Source organism: Athene cunicularia (genome assembly GCF_003259725.1).
Source record: "Athene cunicularia isolate RWA chromosome 18 unlocalized genomic scaffold, athCun1 chr18_part1, whole genome shotgun sequence".
In the NCBI taxonomy this organism is placed as follows: Eukaryota; Metazoa; Chordata; class Aves; order Strigiformes; family Strigidae; genus Athene; species Athene cunicularia.
In genome coordinates, this window is record NW_020799123.1 from 11,266,492 (window position 1) to 11,273,465 (window position 6,974).

The 6,974-nt window shown below is 43.5% G+C and overlaps 1 protein-coding gene across 2 annotated transcripts in view; it reads left to right on the top strand.

Annotated features, from left to right (window-relative positions):
• Window positions 1–6,974, top strand: part of KCNJ16 (potassium voltage-gated channel subfamily J member 16) — a 38,454-nt gene that overhangs the window by 6,781 nt on the left and 24,699 nt on the right. The window contains exon 3 of one of the 2 annotated variants that reach the window (XM_026861091.1): window positions 6,095–6,211. The exons of the other annotated variant lie outside the window; for it this stretch is intronic. The gene's annotated coding sequence lies outside the window, so the exon portion shown is untranslated. The remainder of the gene's footprint in view (window positions 1–6,094; window positions 6,212–6,974) is intronic. 2 annotated transcript variants of the gene reach the window in all.

Here is a 6,974-nt window from a genome sequence, read left to right on the forward strand (position 1 = left end):
AAAAAAAAAAAGAAGGAGGATGGCAAAGTGTTTCTGCAGCACTTGCTGGAAGAAAAGTTGTTCCAAACAGTCTTCTTGCCCCCAAGCTTGCTTTACTGTAGAATCGGAGAATCTTTTAGGTTGATAAAGATCTTGAAGATCATCAAGTCCAAGCGTAAACCCAACGCTGCCAAGTCCATCGCTAAAGCGTGTCCCTAAGTGCCGCAGCTACAGGTCTTTTTAATATCTCCAGGAATGGTGACTCAACCACTTGGCTGCCGGTTCCTGTGCTTGACAATCCTTTCAGTGAACAAATTTTCCTAAAACCCAATCTAAAACTTCTTTTGAGGCCGTTTCCTCTCATCCTATCGCATTTCACTTAGGAGAAGAGACCGACCCCCACCTCACTACAACCTCCTTTCAGGTAGAGAGTGATGAGTTCTCCCCTGAGCCTCCTTTTCTCCAGACTAAACACCCCCAGTTCCCTCAGCTGCTCCTCATAATATTTGTTCTTTAGACTCTTCACCCGCCTCGTTGCTCTTCTTCAAACACGCTCCAGCACCTCAACATCTATGGACAACGTCTCCTATGCTCCATGGAACTGCATTTCTCCTCCCCAGCAGCAATTACTGAGATTTAAAATATTACAGTACTACTTAATGCCCCCAGACCCATAATGGTCTGTTTTGTTGCTTTACCAACACAGAACTGGTCTCCAGCCTGAACTGCCTACAGCTTAATTAGTTATGACACACATTACTTCTTGTGCTAAACTGCTGCAAGGGGATGTTGTATGTTGTTAAACAGCTGCTGGATTCTGCCCGAGAGGGAAATCTAGTTATGGGTTGTATTTTGGGTTGTAAAATTTGCAACTATGCTTAGGAAACAGCAAAGCTATAGAACCGTGCTGAATTATTAAGAATGTTCAGTCACACAGAACAATAACCGTAAAACAAGGGGTCAGACACTGGCTGGCCCCATGTGGGTGGTGTACGGGGACGGAAAGCGCAGGTCATCCTGAGTGCAAGGGCTACTGCTGCGTAGCAATACCCACGCGGTCAGAGACCATTAACAATTACCCTCTGGCCTGTGGGACTGGCTGGATCCAGACCGCTCAAACATAATGTAGCCCCACTGGAGAGACTGTACTTATGCGATGGGAAGTTCTGGGAGAGATTTCCTGGCTCACTAAGGAACCTGGGACCTGAAAGTATAAATATTAGTGAAAATTAAGACTTTTTCAAGTACTTTGGAAAAAAATGGCTTCCTGATTCTCAGCAACTTCTTAAGACTAAGGGGTTAGCGATGCAGTTGGCAAGGGCCGGGCTATTTGTATTTATCAAGTATCTTTTTTTCTATTTATCCAAGAACTGAATATTTAGGATTTCCATGGCAACATATTTCTGGACCCATATTACAGTCAGACTGACGCGTGTCAACTGATACAGGGATGCAGGAGGTGGTGGCTGAATTTATTCAAGCAATCACATTCTCTTTTCCAAGGCTAATGCACATGAATACTGAGTTCGCAAACTGAATTGACAGGGATTCCATCTCAATGAACATGTATAATGTTCCAGCCCAGGAGAGTAGCATTTAATTGATGAGTGGGATTATATTTACATAGCAATTATAGCAAAGTCAAGGTTGGCTTTATGTGAAAGACTATTTGTTGTAATATCTTGCTGCTTGGTTGTCCAGGAAAGCTGTTCCTGTATGGGGGGAGAAAAAAAAAATAAAATCAGAACAGATGCACTCAGCTTTTACACGTGCTTCTTTTCATGTTCTGCAAATACTCACTTCATGAAGCCAGCTCAGGAGTCACATCGTGGTTGCCTTAGATACATACATTAATTTACTCCATTATAACTTAGATGCTGATTGTTTAACTGCACAAGTATTAATAGTTATTCGCTGCTATCCTCAAATGGCTGTTCGGTGGCTAATGTAAAATGAATAAGGGCTCATTCTAAATCCCATATAAGTCAATGGGCACCTTTCTCCTCATTTCATTCAGAGCTGGAATTAGCTATCCCTGCTGCAGTGCCCCCAGATATTAATTTTTTGTCCTCAAGACACCTTTGCAAGGTAAGGTAATGCTACGGACTCGGTTTCACAGATAGGAAGCTGGAGCCCAAAAGGTTACCTCAGAATCATCCAGCATATACACAGAGGTCCTGACCCTCATCGTCCCTTTGATCTGGATTTCCTTCTGTTGACAGTGGGATGTGGAGAGAGGAAAGGTGCGTGCTGGAGTTTGGCTCCAACATGGAGTTGAATTCAGGGGAAGGGAGGCAGCTGGACCTCGAAGCTGGGAGGCACTTTCACAGCTTGTAGTTGTGTGTAGTCAGACAGACCAGCAGCTGTATTCAGTTTTCTACTTATGGGGCCTAGCATGGAGTTAAATTCTACTGCTGGCTCTGGAAACAAGCGGGTGGTGAGGAACTCAAACCATCTATTATCTACGGCATGGCAAGGAGAAGTATGCATGACACCTCTGCTGCGTGATCCAAATACCTCTAGACACTGAGAAGAAGGAAGAGCTGTCTCAGAGCCTGACACAAATGCCGTACTTGTCTTTCTTCATTGACTCATAGAGGGAGACAGGTCCTTACATCCTTGAATTCCCAGATGGTCAGAAGTGATCATCCTCGTCTTGAACTTTGACAACAGACAGTGTGTTTCAGGTCCATCCTTGTCACTACACTAGGGAGATATCCCTAGGTGATTTACCTAAGGATATACTGAGCTAGAGACAGGGAAATAAACTGAGGTCTCTTGAGTCTTCTACCACAAAAAGAGGGTTTTTTTTTTTTTTCTCTTAATCTAAGCTTTCTCTGCTCTCAGTCTTATTGCCATGGAAATTGTCTCCATAGCTGGTATTAGGATTGCCTTGTTGACATCATTAGTAAAGCGTATAATAGATAGCTGAACTGCTCTGATATTTATCTTTAGGTCAACAGCTATTGAGGCTCCAGAGGCAAATTAGAAAAAAAGTATAGACTCTTTATTAGTAGAACTTAATTTAACTGTATTTAAACTTCATTAAGGAGTAAAAAAAAAAATGACCTTTCTTAATGGACTCTTTCTTTATATAGTATGTAATAAGGATATTAGATTAGTTTGATCCTGGTTCTTATTATGCACACACAGTAGATGAGAATGCAAAAATTCCCTCATCCAGTTAGGTAGTCTTGGATGTCAAATCAAAGACCAGGTGCTCCACAAGCCCATTTCCTTTTTTTTTTTTTTCTCAGTGTTTTATGTTTCCTAGCCCTGTAATTCCCCCCAGGAAACCAGAAGAAATCTTAATTTCTTACCCACACCCACACACCCCCCACCATTAAAGTAACAGCTCTGGTCATTTAAACAATCAAGCACGTGTTCTTACACTGTCTGCACCTCATGCTATCCATAAATGGTGATGTGGTAAGAAAAACCGTGGAGGAAAGGAAAGGAAATGACATTAACCTTTTCCATCTGATAAATAAGGGCTCTATTCAGCTGCAATAATCCACATCCTTCCCTAGAGATCCAGTTAATGTAATACCTAAGGGCTCAGTTCATTTAAAATTATTTCCACACTGGCCAGCTGATTTCTTGGTGAATTATTCAGTCCCCAGACTGAAATATTCTCCCTTTGCAATAGCACATGGAAAAGGGCTAGAACTCTTCCATAGCTCCCCGTAGTCTGAACATCCTCTCAGAGGTGCCAGAGGGTCGATGGCATCCCCATAATTTATCTGTGTCCTCTAAATTAACAAGTTTTGTGCTGATTTTCATGGGACCACCAATCTGTATGCACTGAAGATATCGTTCTTTGTCCCATTTGCCGCTCTTCTCTGCAGGGAGCTTCTCACCTCCCTATCAAACTTTAACCACCTGCAGTTTACAGGTAGTAAAAGAGCATTTGAACTGTGAAATGAGTGGAAATTTAGAGCAACAGACTCGAGACGGTTCAAAAAAGGCAGCCTGGATTGTGCACGTTGTTGCTGAGGGTTGAGGTAATGGATGTGGACCATTGCAAGGCTGCTTGAGTGAGCCAGGCTCCTAAAGGCTAACAGGTGGGAACTGAAATGCTGTTCGTTTTTTCCCTTTGCAATACACAGGCGGCTCCAGTGTGACTGGTATCGGCTCAGCTTTACCTGCCCGAGAAGCTTGCCAAGACCAAGGACTGTTTGTAGCATTGAGGCGGATGTTTTCAAAGCAGGAGAGGGGAGCAGGCGGTACAGAATCCAACTGCAAATCAGTGGAAACACTAGTCTAACATCAGTAGCAATAAGGGAAAATTCCAGGTTTATGTTATTATTGTTGTATTGACCCACAGTCAATTGAAAGCCATGGGAATCTTGGCATTGGCATCAAGGCATTTGGGATTAAGTTCCTACATTATGAGACATGTTCCTTTGTCTCTCCCTCTTTTTTTTTTTTTTTTTTTTTTTTTAAAGGGAGTGTAACTAATTGAGTATAATAAACCGAAGTTGTACGCAATTTTGCAACTTTTCAGATGCCGTAATAAGCTGTACTCTGAGGGTTCGTTATTAGACTGTCTTGAAACTTGCTAGTTAAACAGGAAAAACAAGAAATCTGACCTCACTGTAGTACTTAATTGAAGCGCATTTATTGACTGATTTTAAGCTCTTATAGCAACTCCATTTGCTAAGAACTATGGGCCAGCTCTTGGCTTGTGTGGCCCCTGAGCTCCTGGGGTGGACACAGCCTACACACACAAACACGTCCCGCTCCAGGCTTGCATCAGAGGGTTGGGCTGGGGCTGAGCAGAAAGCTCTAGCTGGAGACTGGCACACTGGACCTTGTTGCCATGCTGCTCAGCTTCTCGCCCCTTCAGGAGCCCACGGGCTGGCCAGCCCAGGGAGGGGTGAGTATGCCAGAGGTAAAGCAGCAGTGTTGTGCTGGGTGATTTAGTTCCTGGCCCTTTGGTGTCGGGGCAGGTCACAGGAGTCAGCATTGAGAATAAACCCCCATGGATCTACCCTGCCTCCTTAAGGATTCTGCAAAGTTGCAAATCTTTATAAGGATCTGGAGCTTCAGCCTCATAATGCTGAGGAGGGAGGACTGAGAAGAGTGTTATAAATCAGTGCCAAAGCAAGCTGCAGCTGGATCTCTCTGCTAGTAAATCTACCTTTGATACTGGCATGCACTTAATGCTAATACATTCTTATCCCCATCCCATCTGTATTAGAAATTAAGGCAGAAACATGAAGACCGTTACCATGCTGTAACCTTCAGAACAGTTTCTCACTTCATAGAGGCACTCAGCAGGCACTGGTGCATTCAGCCATGATTCATTATCACTGAACTTCGGGGCTGGCCTTGGCCAGTTTTGTCTGGATTCAGTGAACAAGTTCCTCTGGCAGGAAAGATTTCTGAGCATTTCTGTTATCTCTCTGGAAATCTTAAGTAGGGAGCTGAACACGATTGAGAAGAGTTGCCTGATAGAAGAGACAGAAAGAAAATGCATTTTGCCAGAGACTAAAGAGGAATGGAAGTGGGTCCAGGAATAGGACGTGGCTCTGCCCTGGTATAAGAAAAAAATCTGAGCTAGCGAGAGGTGGCACTGGACATTACTGTATGTGATGTCACACTGACTTTGTGCGAGGCCCATTGAATTCACCTCTAATCTAGCTCACCGTAACGTTAAAATGGCAGGTTTTATTTTCCAAAAGTTTTGGAACAGTTACAGCGTTGTGGAGCTGTTGCTTATCACTGAGTAGGGTAATGCCAGCCCTAGTGTCACAGGTAAATGAAGTCACTGAAACTTCATTGCTCTAAACCCACTGCAAATCGGACCCTGAGGAGATATTGATTCTATTCAAGGAGTTTGTGATGCAAATTTATGCAGATGACTGTCATTAGTCTACTATGTTTGCTTGAAACCTCAGGGTAAAGAAGAGACAACGACTCTGCAGAGAACAGATTGCAGATTTGTGCCCGAACTGCCATCTTAGGAAAAGTATTAGAGCACAAAAGAGACTTGCCTCTCAGTTCTTTTGATAGATTGCAGGAAAGTGGGAGTGTAGAAGCTATTTCATCACCAGACACCAACCTCTCCGCTCTTCTTTCTTGGCATTTATTAACAACTCTTTCTGCCCAGGAGCGCCCAGAAGCAAAGCTGGGCAGAAGGCAGGTGGGCAGAGACACAAGCAGCAGTGGAGCACAGAAGTAGGAGCGGGCAGAGTCCTAAGCTGAAGATCCTATAGATAGGCTCAGGGTAAGATCACTGCGTCTTGTGTGCAACACTCTCGAACGGGCTGAGTTAAAAAACTTTGCAGTAGCAGGAGTTTCTAGGAAAATATTTTGTCTAGCAGGGGGAGGGGGAAGCCTGTGGAAGAACACAACTGAGTGTTGCTCCGTACTGCGTACGCCTCTTTTTACACTGACCTCATTTTTTGTGACCAGTGTGGCCTGCTAAAGATCCCTCGCAGCTCTCTGGGATTACTATCACATTTCAGGTGACAGAAGGCGAGCTTGTCTCTATGCAACCAAGTCAGAGGATGGAGTAGAACACTTTAAAATAACCTGCTTTCTGCTGTGAATGCAGGCAGGTCAGCAGCAGCAGAGGGTTCTGGGGGAAAAATGAGGAGTTCGGACATCTACTGGTGACTTTTATTATACATGGCGGTGGGATGCAAGGATAAAAATCCAAGGCCCAAAGATATTTGTGCTGCATGCAAAAAGCCCTTTCCACTTTTACAAAAATCCTCTTGTCAAGGCTGCCTTAAAGGGGCTATCTGTTGGATCAGTTATTAGAGAAATGGGAAAGGTTTGCTGTAAATCCCCTCCTTGCTTCATACTTATTGCAAAGTAGACCTTGAGCCTTTTTGAGAAAAAAAAAAAAAAAAAAAAAAATTGGAAAACTGCTGGGCTCCCAAATGTAGCATATTTCTCGTCAGTTCTAACGTGCTGAAAGGATGGGATTTTCTGCGAACTTTTCCCAAACAGTCTTGCTTTTTCTTTTTTTTTTTTTTTTTTTT